Here is a 22,672-nt window from a genome sequence, read left to right as displayed (position 1 = left end):
GCGTGGGTAGGATGAACCCTAGTAGTTAGGCGAGCCTGGACTCTCTTGGTTGCGCAACACACTCTCAATTTTATGGGTTTGCTCACCGAACCTGCGCCAAAGTGCGGTTTGAAGACTTATGGGGATCTTCGAGGCTTTCTAAGTAGAAAGTTTATGCTGCAGCTGTGGAACTTAAAGTCAAAATCTTACCGCTGCAAAATGTTCGCACGTCTCTCGGAAACCCTCTGCTAATAGCCTCAAGTCCTCATTGGGCCCTAACGTCCATAAGTGGGGCTGTGGCGCCCCCTGCTGGTCATCGTGCGTGGTCCTTCAAGAGCGGTGGAGTAGTACGTGCGATTTAATAAGTTCTCCTACGTGGGAGTCAGCACATAGCCTTAATGAAAGAGGAAAGAAAAAAAAAAAAAAAGCAGTTTGCAGATGCCAACCAGGCTCCCCCCGACCTGCACGCGGAATCCCTGTGCTGAGACAGTGACTCAGCGCCCACACGCTGTGCAAGCGAGCAGCTGCCGGCCGGAGGCGGGCGGGACGGACGTGCAGCCGGAATCGTGAGCCTCGCAGGGCCTGAGACCTTCATTGTTCCGTCTCCCCTTTCAGCTCTCCTCTTCCTTCCTCTTTCCCAAGCCTTTTTCATGCTCCTTCCATTTCTCTTTGGCCTTCTCTCCCTCTTTCCTTCCTCCTTGCTTTTTGTTACCTTCGTATCCTGTGATATGTGCTTGATCCTTAGCTTGAAAACCCAGAACACAGGGACTATCAGAAAGGGAGGCTAAGGCGGTGCCATATACGTGCCTACCTAGGACGCGCCGGCCGATTGTTCAGCCAATCCCTGAAGATCAATTATTGTGGTTTCCTGAAAGTTTTGCTGGCGTTTGAACTTGCTGAAATGCCTGCACCTCTACCTGGTTTAGTATCTCTGGAAACTGGAGGATGGAAGTGTTTGGGGATGGCATTACACGGCCCCCAGCTATGGGGCCAGGTATTTTTTTTTTTCCTTGCAGAAGAAAGCCTATATACACAATGAAAAGCACTGGTCCTGAATCTGAATCCAGACGCATCCTGATTAGAGGCCTCTCCTGCTTCAGAAAAAAAGCAGCACAAAGAATCCTGCCGCCAAGGCTTCGGCTGTGTTGGCAGCGTTAGTCCCATCCAGTTTCATGTCCTATCTGATTAGAACAATTTCACGAGGCTCCCGGCAGCAAGTAGGTCACAAGTGCAGCAACAGACCATCCTGTCTTCAAGGACCTCCTGTCAAGTATTCACTTTGACCTATGTCAGACACTGAAGGGGCACAGGACATGTATGAATAAGAAACGACTAGAAGCTGCAGTCCCGCCATTTCGGTGCCGGTGGGTTCAGGGGGAAGGGGCTCCGGAAACTGCTAAGAGCAGAGACCCCTTTGGCCTCATAGGCAGTGGCTCAAGCCAATCACTGGTTTTCTTTCTTTAAGCCAACGTTTGTCCTGTAGCCACAGGGCTCTCCAGCTAAAACCTTACTCTGGCAGAACTTCAATCTGCCAGGCAAAGCTGCCAAAGACAGGTTGGGCACCGGCTTAGGGGCAGCTGGGAGCAGGGAGCAGGCATCTAACCTTCATCTGAGAGAGTCTTATGACTCAGGGAATTTAAGGCAAGTAAGTTAACTACAGTGGTTCAGCCCTGAGAGCGCCCAGACAGCTGCTCAGCTGGAGTCTTTCCCATGGCTAAACCTGTGACTCTGAGAAGTTTCGGAGCAAACAGAGACCCTCTTATGACCAGCCTGGTGCAGCATTTGGGATTAACTAAAGGTCACCGTGAAGCTGTGGGTCCTGCTCTGGGAGCTGCTCAACTAGCCTTCTGGATTTTTTTTCACAAGGTGTTGAGGGTTATCGGGATGGGGCCTCCTGATGCCAAGAACACATTGTTTATCAACTGCCCTGAGTCATTTGTGAGCTGACTTGAACCTGTCCACAGTCGAGAGGCCGGCAGAGTTTTTATCTGCAGCTACTGTTGCTGGCTGTGGGAAGAGTGTCAGCCATTTGTAATCAACCAAGGCTACCAGACAATTTCTTGAAACCTCAGCACCAACAGGTTGTCTGAACAGCTAAGGGTGGAAAGGACACTAGGGGTGGGATAGAAACCCATTCCTTTTTTAGCACTCACTTTGGGTCAGACATTCTCCTAGACTCTTTATACACCTTATCTCACTGAGTTCTTTGTGAAGTGGGTGTTATTATCTCTATTTGTAGATAAGGACCTGAACCTCAGAGACAGAAAGTAACCCAGGCAAGGACACACAGTGAGTAGTCACTGGGAGAGCCTGGATTTGTACCCAAGCGTTGCAGGCTATTTTGATGCTACAAAGACTTAAATAAAATGAGATCATTTTAACCTTTAGATTCTCAGGCCAGATGTCCCCAAATGTCCTCTGACTCCAAGGATGGCTTGGGTAGGTGATTTACACCTGTGGTTCTGAGAGTTTCTGTCGACCCAGGAGGCTGGGAAGGATACTCACTTCAGCAGTGAGTTCACTACATGCAAAAGAAAGAAATGAAGGGAGTCTTAAATTCTTGGTCTTAGTTTGAAGCAGGGATTATAAATCAGGAATAGTCTTTTCCCATCCTGAGCTAAGCCACTGACCTCTTTGGTTTGCATTGCCAAATATAGTTAGAACATACACTGAACAGCCTCCAGAGCCGGCTTCTGAGAGAAGGGCCTTCTGAGCTATTCCTGGCTGTGCACAGTCCTGCCCTGTAGTTCTCCAGTGGCCTGGAAGAACACCTGTGTCTACAAAACTGCAAATAGCATGTCCACCCTGAAGATGGACCTTCTGTTTGGGTGTCTGCTGTTCCGAGGAAGGGAGCTACACAGCTGCCCCTCCTTTCCCCAGCAGAGGAGCAGGAGGCCTCATTGTCCTGAGTTCCAGGAAGGGTTTTGCCAAAGCTGGGTTGGAGACTTCATCTTCATTTTCATGGGACGAAGGGTGAGGCCAGAGAGATATCTGGTGGTCCCACTGGTCTTGTTCCAGAGCTATTTTGGAACATTCTGGAAAAACAATAAAATGACTGTGGCGGCCACACAGGCAGTTGATTCTAGTAGACTATTGGTTTATCTAACAGCAGAAAGTATCTGACCTGTTACATAGAATTTATTCAGCGTAGCAAACTCACCTTTATTCCCTAGCCAAAACCACTAGTAGCATTTTAGTCTATACTTGTTTTAGATACTTTAATACAGTACAGACACATATGTTATAGACACATAGACATATACATCTAATACACAGACACATGCTTTTAAGAACAGAACTTTTGGGTGGGGAGAGCTGATTTAAACACACTTGTCAGTTTAAAGCAATTATCAGTACCAGCTGCAACATTTCTCTCTTATATTTATTTTACATATTATATTATTATATATGCTATATATTGTGTTATATATATTCATTTTATGCCCTTAACTGAACCCTTGATGGCGGCCCTATCAAGGATTTTATTTTTCGCACTAGACTGCTATTGAGCTTCTTGCTCCTCCTGCCTTCACTTCCTGAGTGCTGGATTACAGGTGTGTACTTTTACACATGTTTCTGAACAGCCCTCCTTAATAATGTTTGATATATGTATATGTGCAAGTGGGACTGTAAAAGATATCATTTTACACCTACATGTCTTACTATATAAACCTATTGTTACATTTTTTATCACTTCCCAGTTTTTTTTTTACTCAACACACATAAGAAATTTTACTACATTTTATTTTTCTTATTTTTTAAAAAAATTAGTTTTAAAATTTACTTCTTTTTCTCTTGTGTATGCGTGCTTCAGTCTATGTGCACCATAGGCATGTGGGTGGCTGCCGAGGTCAGGGGGCGTTTGATCCCCTAGAGGGACAGGTAGTTGTGAGCCATCTGATATGGGTGCTGGGAATTGAACCAGGGTCCTCTATAAGAGCAACAAGAGCTCTTAACCACTGACCAATCTCTCCAGTCCCCCTCATCTTTTTTTTAGCATACAACTTAAAATTATTATTATTTTAGTGTAGTATGTGTATGTGTGTGTGTGCACACACACAACATCCATGCCATCACATGCTTGTGGAAGTTAGGAGGAAGCTTTCAGAAGTTGGTTCTTTTCTGTTCTGTGTCCCAGCCTCAACCTTAAGTAGCTGACCACTGCCCCTTCTCACTAACCCTTTCTTGTCTTTCAGTGAAGGGTACTTGGGTCACCTCTACCACAAGAAAGAGGTAGATGAAGTCCAGTTCCATGACCTCTTACGAAGCTGAGTCTGACTTTAAGAAATCAACTTAAATCAACTAATTTTCACCATTTAGTCCACAGGCTTCTGCATGCAGATGATGTTAAGAAGCAGGAACTGCCTTTGAGACAATCTTGTACTAGTTTCTGGTCTTACTGGCAGTGTGTGAGACTTTTCCTTTCCCTATGACTTTGCCAACCCTGGCATAAGGAATGCCTAATTATATATGTCAGCTTGCCTGGGCCTTGGGATGCCCAGCTAGCTGGTAAAACATAATTTCGAGGTGAGTCACTGAGGGCGTTTCCAGGGGAGATTAGCATTTGAATCAGCAGACTTGGTAAAGAAGATCCACCCCCACCAATGTAGGCAGCAATCACCTGGTCTGCTGAGACTGGTGACAGAAATTCCCTTTCTCTTCTTGAGCCGGGATATCCATTTCCTTCTACTCACAGACATTGGACTCTTGGTTTTGGACAGGGCTTACATCGGCAGCCTCCCATCCCCAAAGACTGGGAACTACAACCCAACTCCTCAGATTCCCAGGCCTTTGGACTCGGACTAAATTATACCTTTGGCTTTCCTGGTTCTTCAGTTTGCAGATAGCGGATCTTGGGGCTTCTCAGCCTCTATAATTGTGTTAACTAATTTCTATATTAAATATCCATCCATCCGTCTGTCCGTCCATCCATCCATCCGTCTGTCTGTTCGTCTATCCCTCTATCTATCATTTTGTGTTAATTCTGTTTCTCTGGAAAACCTTTCAAATACAGCTTTAATCTTTTTTTTCTGATGTATGACTTTTTTTTATAGATTTATTTATATATTTATTATGTATACAACATTTAGCCTCCATGTAGTCCTACAGGCCAGAAGAGGGCACCAGACCTCATTACAGACGGTTGTGAGCCACTATGTGGTTGCTGGGAATTGAACTCAGGACCTCTGGAAGAGCAGCCAGTGCTCTTAACCACTAAGCCATCTCTCCAGCCCCCTGATGTATGATTTTGATGGATGCAAGAGTAAAATTATTCAGAGCTGGGGAGGTGACCACTGTGACAAAACACTTGCCTGGTACATTTGAGGCTCTGGGTTTGATCCCTAGCACTGCAAATAAAGAAACCGAACACAAGCACAATATTGCTCACATTCCCACAACTCTTTCCTAGGGATTTTAATTTGCTTGCATTCACTTATTTATTGGCTGTGTGAACTTTCCCTAATGGGCTAGGCAATGTAAAATGAAGTTAGGTCATGTTTGCCAATTTCTTGCTTTTTTTCCACTCATCTGTGTATCCTGGACATCTCTCAGTGTCAATAAACACGTCTATATTCAGCATCATTCTACTCCCTTCATGGCTTCTCATTGGAGAAAACATCGCAGTTTGCTTAACCATTCCTCTCTGCTCTTACACAACAGAGTTTCCCCGATATTTTTGCCATTAAAGATGCTCCTATGTACATCTTTTTGCATTGATTTTTGGATCATTTCACAACTATTTTTTAGGATAAGTAATTGGAAGCAAAATGGTTGGGGAGCAGAGGCAGAAGGATCTCTGCGACTTCCAGGCCAGTCAGGGCTACGTAGAGAGATCATGTCTAAAACCTGTCTAAAAATGGATATGATTTGTACATGTTAGCGTAGGCGTGAATATGCCAAAGCACACAGATGGGGACAGCTTCTGGGAGTTGGTTCTCCTCTTCCACCGTAGACTGGGGGTCAGCACGGAAACCTCAGAGGTCAGGCTTTTCCGGCGCCTTTACCCAGTGAGCACCTCATGGGCCCTCATGCTTCTGATACTGTCCTTTATACTGTCAATACTTTCAAGAATACTTAAGTTGCAATCTTATTCTAGTAGCATGGTTATCACTATCAGCTGACTCTTCTTCATGCTTCATTTCCTGTTACAATTTGAACGTTCTGGTTCATTTTATTAAAGCTTGGTCTGTGGTGACCGTGTGGAGTGAGGGGAGTTACTTCACAGAGCCTGCTTCGGTTACTTTCTATTGTACGGAGCAGAGGCTTTCAGCCTGTGTCTTGCCTTGAATGGCGCAAAGGCTTAAGCGCACCGACTCCCCACAAAGAATGAGGCAAAGACTATAAACAACCTTTACACACAGAAAACACCACCACCTCTGGAGTTATCCAAGTCGATTAGGAGCACACGGGTTTATCAAAGCCGACTTATGAATTTATCAAACACAGCAGACCAACAGATGATGCGAATCCTCATCTGGTTCATATAAAAAGAGGGACACCTAGCACCTGGGAGCAACACCCATTAACCCATCGTTAAATTCGCAGGTTCACGTGTCCTGCTATCCACAGATGAGGAGTTCCTGAAAGCCAGACTTTGTCCTCAGAGTTTCAACTCTGCCAGATCTAGCTCTGTGCCTGGACCAGCTTGGGGACTGCACCAATGCCCAGTTCTTTGTGTTAGCTCTGCACTCCTTGTCTCTGGAACCCTGTTGCCTCGTTAACCCTTTATTTGCTGCTCTGTAACATTACCTCTGTGTGTGTGTGTGTGTGTGTGTGAGAGAGAGAGAGAGAGAGAGAGAGAGAGAGAGAGAGAGAGAAAGAGAGAGAGAAGAGAGAGAGAGGTGTACTGTGTGGTCTGAGAGTTATTGAAATTGGAATAAAAAAATTTGTGTTTGTCAAGGACTGTGACTACCAAGTAATAGCAGTAGCGCTTGGTGGTGTGAAGTCAAGGGAGTTGATACAGCTTGTGAATTTGCTATTCAATACACCATGATGTGTCCTCTCCCTCTCTTTCTATCTCTGTCTCTCTCTCTTTCTCTCTCTTCGTTCCTTCCCTTCCTTCCTTTCTTTTTTTATTGATTTTATTGAGCTCTACATTTTTCTCTGCTCCCCTCTCTTCCTCTCCTCTCCTCTTCAACCCTCTCCCATGGTCCCCGTGCTCCCCATTTATTCAGGAGATCTTGCCTTTTTTTTTTTTAACTTCCCATGTAGATTAGATTCATGTATGTCTCTCTTAGGGTCCTCATTGTTGTCTAGATTCTCCGGGATTGTGATTTGTAGGCTGGTTTTCTTTGCTTTATGTCTAAAAGCCACTTATGAGTGAGTACATATGATAATTGTCTTTCTGGGTCTGGGTTACCTCACTCAATATGATGTTTTCTAGCTCCATCCATTTGCCTGCAAATTTCAAGGTGTCCTTATTTTTCTCTGCTGTGTAGTACTCTGTTTTGTAAATGTACCACATTTTTCCTTATCCCCATCCTTCCTTTCTTCCTTCCCTTTCTTGATATAGATATAAATAATCTACATTGGTATGGATTTTGCTTTATTGATATAAATTTAAGGTCAATCTTTTTATATGTATATTGCTGTTCTTGATTAAGGTATTGTGATTGTGTAGTTTATTTAAAAATGTAATGTGTAATTAATAGGTTAATAGAAATGGGGAAATGGTGTAGAAGGCCCTTTTGTCTATGTGTTGCTTTTATTGGTTTAATAAAGAAACTGCCTTGGCCTTTTGATATGGCAGAACTTAGATAGATGGAGTAGACCGAACTGAATGCTGGGAAGAAGGGCAGTGTGGCAGATGCCATGAGTCTCTTGCCTGAGACAGATGTAGGTTAGAATCTTTCCCGGTAAGCCATGACCTCATGGTGAACACAGATTTAATAGAGATGGGTTAAATCAAGATGTGAGAGTTAGCCAATAAGAGGCTAGAGCTAATGGGTCAGGCAGTGATTTAATTAATACAATTTCTGTGTAAGCCAGCAGGGCTGCCAGGACCAAAAGAAGGCTCACAACGGATTGGAGCCCAACGTGGGGCATTCTTTTGAGACAGGCTCACTATGTAAGGCTGGCTTGCAAGTGGCTTGCTTGAAACTCAAAAGACACGTGCCTGCCCGGTCTCCCCAGTGCTGGGATGAAAGGTATGTGCCACCACCAACTGGCCCAGGTATGCTTTTGATATAGTTCATAATTTTTACATTGTCATTGGCTTCCATGCAAAGTCTTTTTCTGCCTTAATATTTTAAAACATTCACTTTTCTTTAATAATGTCATGATGTTTTTAATCCTTTAAACATCTTAATGTAATGGAATTTATTTTGCTTGTGATGAGAGGCAGGGACTTAACTTTATTCTTTCTGTAGACCAACAGCCATGCACATGGAATAAGACGCAGCTCTATATGCTGCTGTGTTCTTCAGCTTCTCCGGAGGAGTCTGAAGCTCTCTGCAGCAACGGCAGGGAGAAAGTCAGTCAGGCTCTTTCCCCAGCCTCCAGAGGACAGCTCCACACTTTTCTGTTTCATGTGTTGAGGCTTCAGGTCAGGTTTTCTTTGAAGAGAGAGTTCATCGGTTTGTAGATGAGGGCTCTGATAACTTCTCAAACAGTAAATGCTTGAATGTTTCTGGCCCTTTAACTCTCTTCTGCTACCCAGTCTGTCTTTTTGGGCACTAATTTAATAATATTGAAAAGCCTTTTCTGGAAGTTTTCAAACTCATGAAAAAGATAGAGATAATAAAATACAGAGTCTCATATTTATTATTAAAACCCAGCAAGTGAAGCTGGTTGTGGAGGCACTGGCCTGTATGTCATCCCATACTTGGAAGGCTGAGGCAGAAGGGGTTGCTCAAGCTCAAGGCTAGCCTGGGCTACATAGCAGAACCCTGAATCAATACAGTCTAACAATCACTATGATTTGTATATTCTTGTTTCTTTCTGTTCCTGTTCTTTTTATAAATTCCTTCCTCTGTTCTTTTACTTCCCTTCTCCCACTCTTCTCCATTGTAGCATTTACCCCAAAGCTCATTAGACATCCCTTCAAAAAAAAAAAAAATGAAGTCTTCTTATATAACCATCACTTAACATAAACCGTAATTCTGAGGTACCATCTCAAACCCAGTCTGTAATCAAATTTGTACCCAAATGTATTTGACAGTGGTTTGTTCCACACAGATGCCGGACAAATTTGTTCAATCTCTAACGATGTCTTAATCTAGAGCCAACCTCCTTCCCTTTTATTTTTTTGCCATGGACTTTGTGAAGAAAACAATGTATTCATGTATTCATGAGTATGATTCAGACCTTCTAGTATACAGACAGCTCTGGAGTCGTGTCCCCCCCACCCCCGTGAGGCCCCAGCAGGGACTGCCTGGCCTGCCGGGCATGGGTGGGGCAGGTGGCACATCTACCAGTGTTGCAGTCTTTCTTACATAGAAAGAATCTTGCAATGTCGTTCCTCCTGCTTTGCCATGCTGCACTTTTTCCACTTGACCTTTCCCCTAGTAAGTCAGCAGCATTGCCTCGAGGAGAATTAAGATTGGTGCAACTGGAATGCAGGGAGAAAGAGTCGGTCAGAACTAAGCCAGTCAGTGTTGTTTCCTGGCTTTTAAGGAGCCCCTTGAAGCCCACATCAGAAACAATGGCCCGAAAGTCAAAGCCTTTTACTCACAGAGAGGCAGGTTTTGTTGAGAGGAGAAAGGCCCTTCAGAATCAAAAGAGGAAGCCGGAAGCTCCAGAGCTTGGGCTTCGCCCATAATGGCAAAGGCGGATGGGAAAGTGTCCTGTGCTCCTCACTCAGTCCTCGGGGGACCTAGGAAGTAGTGGGAGGTGGAGAGGTGGAGAGAAGGGACAGAGGGTCGAGAGGAGCATCCAGCCTAGACATGGCAAATCAGTCTAGTTCCTCATGGGGCCCAGTCACATGCCCAAAGTCACTCCTAGCCACCTAAATGGGTCTAGCTGCTCTGAGCAGAACCCTATATGGTCATCCACAGCAGGCTTCAGGCCCTATATTCAGCACGGATGATCTGTCTATCCCCAGAGTCATCGTTGTTGACCCCCCCCCACCCCCACCCATCCAGTTTGTTCCACACCACAAAAGACATCATGAGCTTCCTCCAGCTTGGGAGACCAAAGAGACTTACCTCTGCGTTCGTTAGGCTGACACAGGACTTGGGAAGGTTCACACTAAGCTGTCTACAAGTCCTGGATGGTCCTGGATCCCCAGACTCCTGTTGCTTCTGTGTTGAGCCTAGTTGGTAACCTTTTGTCTCAATTAGATGGATGCCAGTTGGGGCCGTGATCCTTAACCTCTTTCGCCTATTAAGAACATACAAGGAGCTTTGCAGAACCTCCCGATAGGAGTGCCATGCTAAACTAATCCAACTAGATGCTCTCTGGGCAGGGCATGGTGCTCGGCATTCACCTGGTGAGGCCACTCCACTCGGTTCAGTTTGCACCTTGTCATTGTTCAGCAGTTCCAAAAACGGATCCGCAACAGATTAGAACAGGAGTCGATCGGTTTGTTTGTTGTTTTAGACTTAGGGTGGCAGCGGCTGGTCCAGCCAGACGCAGAAGGGTTAACAGCCGCAGAAGGGCAGGTGTTGGAGTGAAGACAAGCGGCAGCAGCAGCGGGAAGAGAGCCAGCTGGTGAGCAGCTAACACAAAACAGGTGTTCTGATGGCCCATGTAGGCATCCAGGAGGAGCTTCAGCACGTGACTGGACGCCAAAAATGGCAGAGAACGAGGTGACCGTGGTGTGAATTTGTAGTTCCAAGCCTCAGGCAGGAGGATTGCAAGTTCAAGGCCAACCTGGTATCTATATTGAGACCCCCACCCCACAAAAATGAAAACGATAGCAACAGCAAAAACTAAGTAATAAATAAACAGATAATGAAAAGAATGACAGAGAGCATTCTAGAAGCAAGCATGTCTAAGAAGTCAACCTTGGAATTCAGAGAAAGAGCTGGAGTTACTGGTTGTCAGGGGCTGAATTGGGCCCTCCACTCATATGTTAAATTCTTAATCTCCAGAATCTGAGGCTCTGACTGCCTTTGAAGGGAATTTCAGAAGCGTTAAGAGGGCTGGCGAGATGAGTCAGGAGTTAAGAACATTGCTGCTCCTGTAGAAGAACAGGTTCAGTGCCTGGTATCCACATGGTGGCTCACAAACCCCTGTAACTCCAGTGCCAGAGACTCCGATGCCATCTTCTGCCCCCACCTCCAGAAGCACCAGGCATGAATTTGGTGTATATACATGCATGCAGGCAAACACTCATACACATAAAATTAAACAAATGTTTTAAAAAGGGAAAAAAAACAGATTTGGGGGTGGGGGTGGGGAGAGCCCTAATCTAATTTGTGTCTTATTTCTATTTGTTTTTGTGGCCTTGAATTTAAGATTCTCCTGCCTTGGCCTCATGAGTGCTGGAATTACAGATTACAAAATCCCCACACTGGGATTTTGTGTTTTCACAGAAGACCTGCCCCTAAGTACACGGAGAGAAGTTGGCTACCTGCAAGCCAAGGGGAGGAGAGATCCAGCCTGCAGAACCACAAGAAAATGATCTCTACTGCTTAAGCTACCAGCTTTTATTTAGCATTTTGTTGTAGTCCCAACAAATACCCGTGGAAGGGATTTGCAGGTACAGGGTAGGGCTACCACCTCAGTGACATAGTACTGCGGCTAGGTCTCTGCCAGTTATGTGACAGGGACAGCAATTCACTGAACCTGGAACTCACTGATCCAGCAGGACCCATGACCAGTCAGCACTAGGGACCCTCCTGACTCTACCTTCCCCACACTGGGATAACAGGCACATACACATTGCTATACCGGTCTTTTTATATGGGAGCCGGGGATCTGAACTCAGGTCTTCACAGTTGTACAGCAAGCGCCTTCCCCACCGAGCCACCTCCCCAGTCCTTGGATTTCATCCATTCATGCAACAATGTTACAGCTTTTGAGTTTACTCTGTGCTGGGCCCTGTGCCAGGCACCAGGTATATTGCTATTAGGAGGGTCCAGATGAGAGAATATGTTGGTGTGAATTGGAGTGTATAGGGAATGAGGTATTGACACCAAAACAACCAATCCTGGAGGTGATAATAAGTCACCTTGGTCTTATACATGATTTCTTGCTAAGGAATTCAGAGACCTTATTTGCAAAGAGGAAACTGTGAGAGCTGGACCAAGCAGGTTATCTATACCCATTCTGAGTACAGGATTTTTTTTTTTTTTTCTGGAGACAGAAGTTGGTTTTCTGTGCCGGTAGTTTCTACTGGCCCTTTGTGAATGAACTTAAATGTTTCTGCTGAAGGCCCCATTTCTGCTCTTAGAGTTAATACACAACATCCCAACTCTATCTTTCTGAACTGTTAAAGCTTCTCCACCCCCAAACTGGGAAGCTGGGCAGTAACCCCTGTACCACTGTAGACATCTGTCCCACTGTAAACGTCTGTCCCACTGTAGACCATCAGATCCCCTAACTCAGACCACAGTGGCTCTTCAGCCCTATATGGCCTTGATTGAGGGAAAAGGTCAACAACAAAAATGTCCTCCAAATTAATATTTTTGTCCCCAATAAGTACTTATCCGAAATTCCTTACACGAGTTTCTTTTATTAGTTGATAGACAACTTATCAACCTCATCAACAAACTCTTGTTAAAAGATGGGAAGCTTCTAGAGTAAACTGTCAGGCTGGACGTGACAAGCTGATAATGGGAAATAACCGCGTCTCTAGGATCCTGTTGCTTGGACACAGGCATCTCTCTGTGCTTTATCGCTGGAGGACTCCTCACACACCTCATTATTTGGAGCACTGAAGTGATGTGAGAGTCCCAGATAGCCTGGCTGATTTATACTCTGGCCTTGTTTCATTTGGCAGGCGGTAGAGGGGACAGTAAAGGACTTGGGCTTTGAAGTCAGACAACCTTGAATTTGCACACTGACTCTCCCTCCCTCCAGCCCTGTAATTGTGGGCAAATCTCTTTAACTTCCGTCTCTATTTCATTAGCTATAAAGTCAGGGTAATCGTATCTACCTTATGGGCTTGTAAGGGTGAAGGACACAAGGTATACGAAAGCTTTAACACCTGGTTGGCAGGACACTCTATGCTCATTAACTTTTAAAAAGAGTGCCAAGTAAGGATGTCCTCGCTTAAAACAAAAAGCATGTGCTCTTTTTTTTTTTTTGACTTCTTTTTTTTTTCCATTTTCTTCTTTTATTTATTTATTTATTTATTTATTAAAGATTTCTGTCTCTTCCCAGCCACCGCCTCCCATTTCCCTCCCCCTCCCCAAATTAAGTCCCCCCCCCCAGCCCGAAAAGCAATCAGGGTTCCCTGTCCTGTGGGAAGTCCAAGGAACCCCCCACCTCCATCCAGGTCTAGTAAGTTGAGCATCCAAACTGCCTAGGCTCCCACAAAGCCAGTACGTGCAGTAGGATCAGAAACCCAGTGCCATTGTTCTTGAGTTCTCAGTAGTCCTCATTGTCCGTTATGTTCAGAGAGTCCGGTTTTATCCCAGGCTTTTCCAGACCCAGGCCAGCTGGTCTTGGTGAGTTCCCAGTAGAACAAGCATGTGCTCTTTTGTGTGTTGGTGCATGGGAGTGTGTGTGTGTGTGTGTGTGTGTGTGTGTGTGTGTGTGTGTGTGTGATGTGCCCACATGTATGCAGGTGCACACATATGGAAGCCAGAGGAAGACCTTGGGTCTTGTTCTGTCCTCTTCCTTAGTCTCTTGAGACAGGGTGTCTTATTGAGACAGAGCGAGGCTGGCAGTCACCAGGACCCCATCTCTGTCGTGTCTCCCTCCACTCCCCAGCACAGGCACACTGGCTTTTCACCTGGTTCTTGGGTTCTGAGCTCAGATCCTCAAGTTTGCTCACCTGGTGCTCTTCCCCACTGAGCCATCTCTCCCGCCCAGACCCGTTCTTCCTCCAACCCAGAACAGAAAGCTGAATGGTGCATAGACCGGTTTAGCTTAGATAATTTATACAAGGAACCAGACTTGAGGGCCTCTAACCCTCACCCCCAACTCCAGTATTCTAAGACATTTTATTCAGGGAGAGATGAGCATCACAAAGCCCCAGAAATGCAGCCATCTTTTCTAAGCAGTTCCTTCAGAACTTCTAGTTCTGAAGCTTACAAGACCCAGTTTGCCCAAGGAAACCCAGGTTGGAAGAGGAAGCCTAGAGAAAGGAGACTAGTTAATTTCACGGCTGCAAAAACAATTCATTTTTGGGGATAACAATGAGAGCAAAGGGACATTTGACCCTCCCGAGATGTTTTCTCAGTGTGAAACACAAAGGATGCACACAATCTTGCTTTCTGACAGATCCTTGAAAATAATTCTGGCATATTAATGATCCTCTTAAAATACCAAAGATGGGGCCAGAAGGGAACTTCTCTTTCTGAACAATGACTGGGAAGGGAATTCTAATGACTATTTTGGCACACAGATGTCATTTTCTGGCTCTTAAGAGCAGTGGGTCATAATTAAATCTGCTGATGGCAACTCCAGACAGTCAACCCCAGTGTCTTTTTCCATGCTGTCGGTTCTCTGCATTAAGTGATTTAACATCATGTTTGTGTGGTTGAACACACACACAGAGGGAAAATTTAACGTTGATATGAATTCTGGAGCATTTCTCAAAAGATATTGTTTATTACATCCATAGGATTTGTACAATGTTTTCCTTAGCTGATAAATTGAAATGTCCCTTTCCCTAAAGAGAGCCGAGACGTTCACCCTGAGATGTCAGGATGAGATAACATTGCCTGGCTGCTTCCCTCGCTCCCTCCTTTCCTCCCTCCTCTTTCCTAGTAGTTTAGGCTGGCCTTGAACTCGTTATAGCAGAGAATGACCCTGAACTCCTCATCTTTCTGAACTCCACCTCCTTAGTACTGACATTGTAAGAATGTGCCACCACCCTGGTTTATGTGGTGCTGGAGAGTGAATATAGGGATTGACATGTTAGGCAAGCACTCTACCAACAGCCCCAAGATCACGTTTTCTGCAGGAAAGTAAAACTGACTCATATATTTGGAGCTGAAGCCACATATTAAGACAATGAATGTTGTCCCCATCCAGTCCGCCACCTCTCTGGAGGCGCTCTCAGCACTGTTGGTGCTGAAAGTTCAATTAGGTAACTTAAAAAGCTGCTCATTTTTTTTTTGTCAGTTCAACTTCCAGGAAGAAAACCCACAAATACATCTGCTTGCAAGATCTGTTAGGATCTAAGGAACCAGATTTCCAATTTTTGTCCTTTTTTTCTTTAATAAATTTTGTACTTTTTACACAAGAGTAAAATCAAAATCATCTTTTCTCCTCCATCCCTCTATCGTCCTCCATCCTCCTTCATCCCTCCATTCTCCTCTAAAAGATAAGTGTTTCAGTTTCAACCTGGATGGAAATGAAGCACCTAAATCCAAGTGTTTCTGAGAGAGTTCAAAGCACCATTATGGAGTGAAATAAACTGACCAGTCCTTCTTTTTCTTTTAATTTAATATTTTAGATTAAGTCTATAAAGATCATTTATATCTTCTTATTTTCTTTTTTAAAATGCTTACATTACACATACACGGACACACACGTGTGCATGCAAGTTTACATGCCATGGGATGCATGTAGAGGTCTGAAGACAATTTGTGGGAGTTGGTTCTTTCCTTCCACCCTGTTGGTCCCAGGGATTGGTCCTCAGGTCTTCAGGATTGGCAGCAAATGCCTTTATCCACTGAGTTACCTCACAGGTTCCAATCATTTCTTAAAGACAAACCTGGATTTGCCCTGCTAAGCAATTCATCCAAGGCCTGGTCTGCAGGCTCCAGCACAGCACCGTGATAATGTAGACTTTCCATCTGCAACTTACACATTGGAAGCCAAGCATAGTACTAAGACACGGGAAACATTTGGGCCAAATGGGAGAGTGGTCACAGCACTGCCCGCTCATGAGCCCAGCGCTACAGCAGCTACCAGGGTGCGATGGAACTTTCTGAGGTCTCCGTCTTTCCATGTACCTCAGCTTCAGGTTCCACCAGCTTCCTTTCTCAGTGCTCACATCCTAACACTGAAAGAGACAGAGCAAACCGCGATGTGGAAACTCAGTTTGGTAGGTACTCTTCTACTCCACCACACCCAGGTTCCTTCGAAGGTCTTTGTGGAGAGTCTGTGAACTGGAACACTTTGACATTGGAATACAGGATACGAGACCCATACCAGAGCCTATGTGTTCTGGATGCCTTGCTGCTGGCGCTTGCTTTCCTGTCTGGCCTCACACAATTGGGGAATCTGCTGATTATGGACAGGGGCTTTTGGAAAGTCTCTTGTCAAAACACACAGAGCCCCCTGGAGAGGACTCTCCACTGTCCACACGACAAAATGGTGGCCTGCCTGTCTCTAGGCCCATAGGGTGACTCAGAGGAGAGATTATGCCCTGGTTCTCACTCCACGCCAAAGGGTGAAAAAAATGTAACCCTCTGCTGCCACCTGCTGTTTCCTTTGGAATAAATTATTGGAATAAGTTTACCCTTGTGTTGGTTGATCCTTGCCAAATGCCTTGAGGAATTTGGGGGCTGTGAAATGTATGTTTATATACTTCTGTACCAGCAGATCTGTTATGTGCTAGAATAAACTGTTGGATCCCATGGGTGCTTGCTCTCTTTTAAGCTAGTTCAATGGCTGTCTGCCTCATCTATCAGAATAAGATCAAGGCCCAGTGGGGATCTACAGGGCCCTGCCCAGTGAGCCCCTTGAGCAAGGTCCAAGTCTTGAGTTTGGGTAACACTTCCTCGTGGGGCAGTGACGCCATGAGCTGTAACTGAAGGCTCGTACGGACAACACGGACTGTTCCCCAAGGGAGTGTCTGTGGATAGGAATCCTTGTAAGCACCGCCCCCCCACCCCACCCCGGAAGTGGAAATTCTCTTCCTAGTAAAACTGGCTGGAGGGTTTCAGACGAAGTTCACTGTGACACTTCAGAGGTTTTATCTTTTCTTTTTTTGAGGAAACTGAGGCAGACTAAGGAAGAGGGAAGAGAAGATAACACTCCGAGGTGGGAAAATCCCCGCTCCAGTTAGATGTCGCGATAATGGTAAAGAGTTAGCAGCCCTAGGCTTGGACGGTCTGATAAGCGTTCTTAGTCATCTGACTGGAAGCACGGAGGACAGAGATCACCTATCTTGACACTTCTAGAAAGTGGCATTTTCCTCTTTGCCCTCTTCAGGAAGATATACTCACATGCAGGGATTTCTTTCTGTTGCTGTCGTTGGTAATTCTTCAAATCATGATCTTTTTATTGGCAGAGAGTAAGGAACCTGTTAAATGTGTTTTCATATAAATCTAAAGTATTTTTTTAAATGTCAAATCTGGCACTTCTTAGATGACATAAAGAATTAAGGAGATGACCCTTGATATTTTCCTATCAGACTGTGTGTGATAAGGACCAGGTAGGAATGTGATGGCTCATTTCTCAGTGTCTTGCGCCACAGCTGGTACTTAGGGGCACATTTGCTGAATGACTGAGCTGATCACCTACCCGCTCATCTCCAGAAGCCCTGTGGGGGTGGGGGGAGGAAGGAAGAGGAAGCTTCCCAGAATTATCCCAATGGCTAGTTCATGGGTAGGAGAACCATGAGTACTAGAGTGTGATCAGGAGACCGAAAGTTATACTGTATTGGCTTCAAAACGAGATGAGTTGCTTCTAACGTAAGCATGACTCTTGAAAACTCAACCAGAAAGTTGTAACATGAAAAATTCCTTCCTCCTCTGTCTGGTTCTCAAACTCTTGCCCTTGTTCATGGGCTTCACAAGCCTGTATTTATGTTTCATGCATTTTCTTGTTTATGTCCTGTTGTTCTTCTGTAGAGTTGTGTAAAGGCTTTGGGAATGTTCTAGCCTGGCTCACCATGGCAAGAGGCCAGTCACTAAACTGTATTTCCTTGGGGGGAAGGCAATGCAATCATGGCAATGAATAGTGAGAGACTAGAGGAAAACGCTTGCAGGTCTAGGGTAACAGTTTCACTTTCCTCTCTTCTCAAGATCCTCTTGACAGTTCCTAGTTCTTGAAGATTCTGGGTTGTCTTGCTTTTCTTCTCCCGGTAGGGAAACAACAATTCAGGTGTGTAATACGGTGAGTGTTTACTGGTATACTTGATTTGAAGAGCACGGGAGCCCACTCCGGAAGCCCTATCCTGATCTCAAAGATCCAGCCAGAAGGCATTCTTCCCTGAGAGCTAGAGGAGAGAGGAGGAATGGCCATTGCTGCGAGCACTGAAGATGGTCAGAAGGTCGCACAACTGACTGATCACAAGGCGCTGCAGCTGCAGCCTGAGAAAGGTTCTCACACAAGGGTTCGTTTCAGGCTCCATGATGAGCAGGTGGACAGGGTCATTATTGCTTCTTTAGCAAGCTTGTCTTTTGATGAGCAAGAAGTCTGGCAGGTGGTGTCAAGGCGTGATTGTTTTCCAGTATTTTCGATACCACTTCTTAGGCCTCCTGTTGTGTCTGGTAACTAAGATGCTGTCAAGAAAATACGGGGAAGCTTCTCTGAGCTGAAAAAGAGCACTTTTGCAATTAGCCCTTTGTCCCTTCAGTCTGTTTCTCTTAGAACAAATGTAATCTTAGTCGATACAGAGTGTCTAAAATAGCTCTTCTGGTGAGTCACCTAAAGCAAAGCTGCAGAGATGCTATTGTTTCAGCTACAGCAGGTTTGACATGTGAACCAACTCCTAGTTACCACTCACAGGGGAGCCTGGCTGTTACTGTGTGCTCACGTGTATTTGAGGCCAACTTCAAAGGGTTCAGAGAGTAAGAAATGCCTCAGAGATGGTCTCAGAAGGTGCTCAATGTGCTGCAGAGGCAAAGGGTTCTGAGCTTCACGTTCCTCAGGCCCTGAGACTTGTGAGGGTTTTACCCATCATTCACTCCCTCTCCCTCCCCCAGGAGTGTGGACAGAACCTCAGGGAAATCTCCAGGAGGCCACAAAGAAGGGACAGGGGACTTTGCAGATGCTGAGGAAGAAACGAAAGCTTTAAACAGAACACTGTGCCATGGCTTGAAAGGTCATTATCTAGTTCACACTTACCTCAGAATCTAAATATTGTCAGAAAATGGCTAAGTTTGCCAGAACCATGAGCAGTGAAATCACTCAAAATAGCTCTCCGGAATCTTCAAGGCCAATGTGGCTCTGGCAGGCGGGGGCACTGAAACCTGTAGCTGCCTATGAGGGACCTCAAGGGCAGGCAGCTGTATAGGAGGGGTTTACTCAGAGGCCCTTGAAAATTCAGCCGCCTGTCATGTCAAGTGACTCAACTTTGTCTTTCTCCTCCACCAACTTCAAGTGTGGGCTGGGGACTTGTGCTCTTCAAGTGAAGTCCTCGGTACTACAGGCCCTCTGAACACTGCCCTTCCTCCCTAGCTGCGGCGTAGTGTGGTATCTTAGCAGGCAACAGCGGCTACCAGCTTTTCTCTGCTCCTGGCCCCACCCTGCATTGGCTAAAGTAAGGTTGCCTCCTGCCAGGCAGCTGCTGGGTCAAAGTCCAGAGCGGTTTTCTCCCAAATAAACAAGTCCAACAAAGGCAGTTCCCAGCAGTCAGCGGGGCTTTGCTCCAGAAGACTGTTTGCAAATCTGTCTTTAGGAATCTGGAAGACTATTCCTCAGGAGGAACGATGTTATGTGCTGTGGCAAAGTTCCCAGGCTAGCCCACACTGCTAAATGAACCCAGAATGGACTTAGAATGGAGTGTTCCCGACACGCTACTATAGGCAATAGAGATATTTACTGAGCTATGTAGGCTGCAGTGAGATATGTGAATTCCAAGTTACTTCAAGCCCAGCTTCATAGAGGATTGACTTAGTGGCTCCCACTGTATGTGGGTAGTACCATCCCTTAGGCTTAGGACTATTGAGGGATCTAAAATCGCACTGTGAAACCCTGGGACTGTTAGTAAAATCAACTGTGGGTGGGGGTGGAGTCAGTGATTAGTTGACAAGAATTAGTTACAGAGAGTACAGAAAACCCAGGAAAATGAATTAGGAGGACCCAGGAAAATGGATAGAGAGACACACAGGAAGGAGTAGGGAGGGACTTGGAGATTTACCATTTTTTTTTTTAGTTTGGGGACAAATGGAGAGATGTTCTCTTGCTGGGTTTCTTACCATAACGAAGGTCAGCTGGTTGCTTCTCAGCCCCTCTGGGCTATCAGGTTTTCACCCCAACATCTGACTCCTGAGTCTTTATTGGTAGATAGAACAACAGAGAATTAGTTAAAGAAATACTTTGGTGGCAGCAACAGAGCCGGTGCTGGCAGGGCTGGAAATCTCACCAGGCCGAAACCTGAGTGGTGGATCCGCTGACTGCAGAGCTGCCAGCAAGCAGGCTGCAGACTAAGCCGAAGGGAGAACAACATGGGTCAAGACTGAATAATAAAAAGATAAAAAACTGGTCATTGGCACTCCTCTCTCTGCTGAGTAACTTCCGATGATATGACCAGCAGCCTTAACTGCAGACACCATAAACTTCCTAGCCAGAGTGGCTTGCGCATTCCCACTGCGAACAAAAAGGAACCCCTCCTTCCTTAAGTTATTTTAGGTGTTTTGAAATTTGTTTTGATCTTATGAATGTGAACGTTTGGTCCACATGTCTGTCCGTGCACCGTGTGCATGCATGCCCTCAGAGGCCTGAAGCAGGCAGCAGATGCCTTCAGGCTGGAGTTATATATAGATGGTTGTGAGCTACCATGTAGGTGCTGGGAACCCAACTCAGGTGGGCTGGAAAAGCAGCCAGTGCTCCTACCCATCTGAGCCCACCCTATTCTGGTTTTCAGTTTTTGACAGAGTCTCATTATGCAGTCTGTTCCTTCCATCTCTTAAACGGAGAGGCAGAGATCCCATGCCTGGCTTCTTCCTTTCCTTCTGTTTTCTTTTTCCTTCTCCTTTCTTTGGTGTTTCCCTTGCTCTCCCTGCTCATCAGGGCTGGGGTGGAAGGGGAAGCGAGAGCTGGGATGAACCCCTGGCCAAGGAAGAGCTCTTTACTGGAAGGTCAGAGAACAACGCCTCCGGTTTTGCTCTGGTAACTTCTTCACACATAGCATCCGAGGTCTCAGATTAGACTCCCACAGGGGTTTGGTGACACGGTTCTCTGGAGTCTTTGCAGGAAGGGTGGGACTAGCGGAAGAACAGAACACCTGGTTGTGATCAGGGAACGGGAGAATGGGGTACACATAATGGCTGAAAATAAGATTTCCACTCAGCCTCCATCTTCTAGATTTAGTTCAGCCCAGGTTCCCAATTTGAGGAGATTACTTTAACAGAATAAGTTGCAAAGCTAGCATGATGGAATTTTCAGGAAGGAACCAGGTTCTCCTGGTATCACCACTTTGTTATGTTCCTAGGCATGGGGTCGAGAGCTCATTTGTCTGTTCTCACATGCTGTTTTCAAAAATATGCTAGAACAGAGGACAGAAAAGGTGTGTAAGAAAACATCACTTCACAAAAATGGGGTCAAGCAGGGGGCGGAGGGATGGTGAGATGGTTCAGTGGGCAAGGATGCTCTTTGCCAAGGTCAATGACCCGAATTTGATCCACAGGACTCTCATGGAAGGAGAAAAGTGACTCTTGAGAGTTGCCCTCTGACCTCCACGTGAGCTCTATAGCACTTGTGGGTACATGTACATTTGCTTCTGAAAAATAAATAATTGTGAAAAAAAATATGGGTCACTGGATGCCTCCACGTGAAAACAGAGCTCCCGTGTGGTCTGCCTAGAACAGGATCAAGCCGCCACTCTCTTATCGGGCAGTAGATTTACGACTGTGTTGAAGAGTTGCCTTAGTCTTTGTTTTTATCAGCCACATTCCATTAATGCCTCAGAATGAATCTGCGGTCAATTAAAAGCCCGGTTGTTTTATTTTTTATTTTTTTTTTACGTGAATTGCTACCAAGCCAGGAATCCCTGTGAATCTGTGCTCTTGAGGGTATTTTTCGAAACTAAGAACAGAAGTTTACAATGGTCCTCACTGAATTGCAGGCCAGCTTGCATCTTGTTTCTGTATCTATGCTAAGACTCTAAACTTCGTGCTTACCTCCTTCGTTGGTCAAGCCAGTCTAGGCTGGGGCCAAGTACAAGACGGGTGACTGAGTCATATGGCAGGCTCCCACTGAGGGACACCCAGGGCATCAGGAGCAGGAGAGTCAGACAGCGGCAAACCCATATCACAATAGTCTGATACCATCCATCCTCTGCCATCTCTGGTTCTGAAGATACTTTGTGTGATATTTTAATGAGATCAAGTTACACTGCCCTCAAAGTTTCTACCTCTGGAGTTTCGGCCCTGACAGAAATTTTATTGAGCAAGACGTGGTAGATGCTCGGTAAAGTTTGCTGGATTAAACTGAACCCTGTGGCTCACCAACCTCTTAACTACATATTTACAGAAGGGAGATGAGACGCATTTCAGGGAAGACGCCCTTGGTTTCCAAGGGCTCTGCACAGTCATTTTATTGTCTTTACGAGAAAGGGTCTTTTCCTGACGCCCATGCTGATCCAGAACACAGAGTATAGTCAAGGTGGGCCTTAAACTCACTGTGATCCTCCTGCCTCGGCCTCCCAAGTGCAGGGGTTACAGTTGTGAATCCTTATGCAAGACCCCTTCTTTGTTGCTTTTAATCAAAGATGGAGCTGGGGATGGAGTTCAGTAGC

Source organism: Microtus oregoni, unplaced genomic scaffold, assembly GCF_018167655.1.
Source record: "Microtus oregoni isolate MIOR12 unplaced genomic scaffold, Mior012 000016F_ref0000370, whole genome shotgun sequence".
Lineage (NCBI taxonomy): Eukaryota > Metazoa > Chordata > Mammalia > Rodentia > Cricetidae > Microtus > Microtus oregoni.
The sequence above is the reverse complement of the archived record's forward strand: the minus strand, read 5'-3'. Positions refer to the sequence as shown.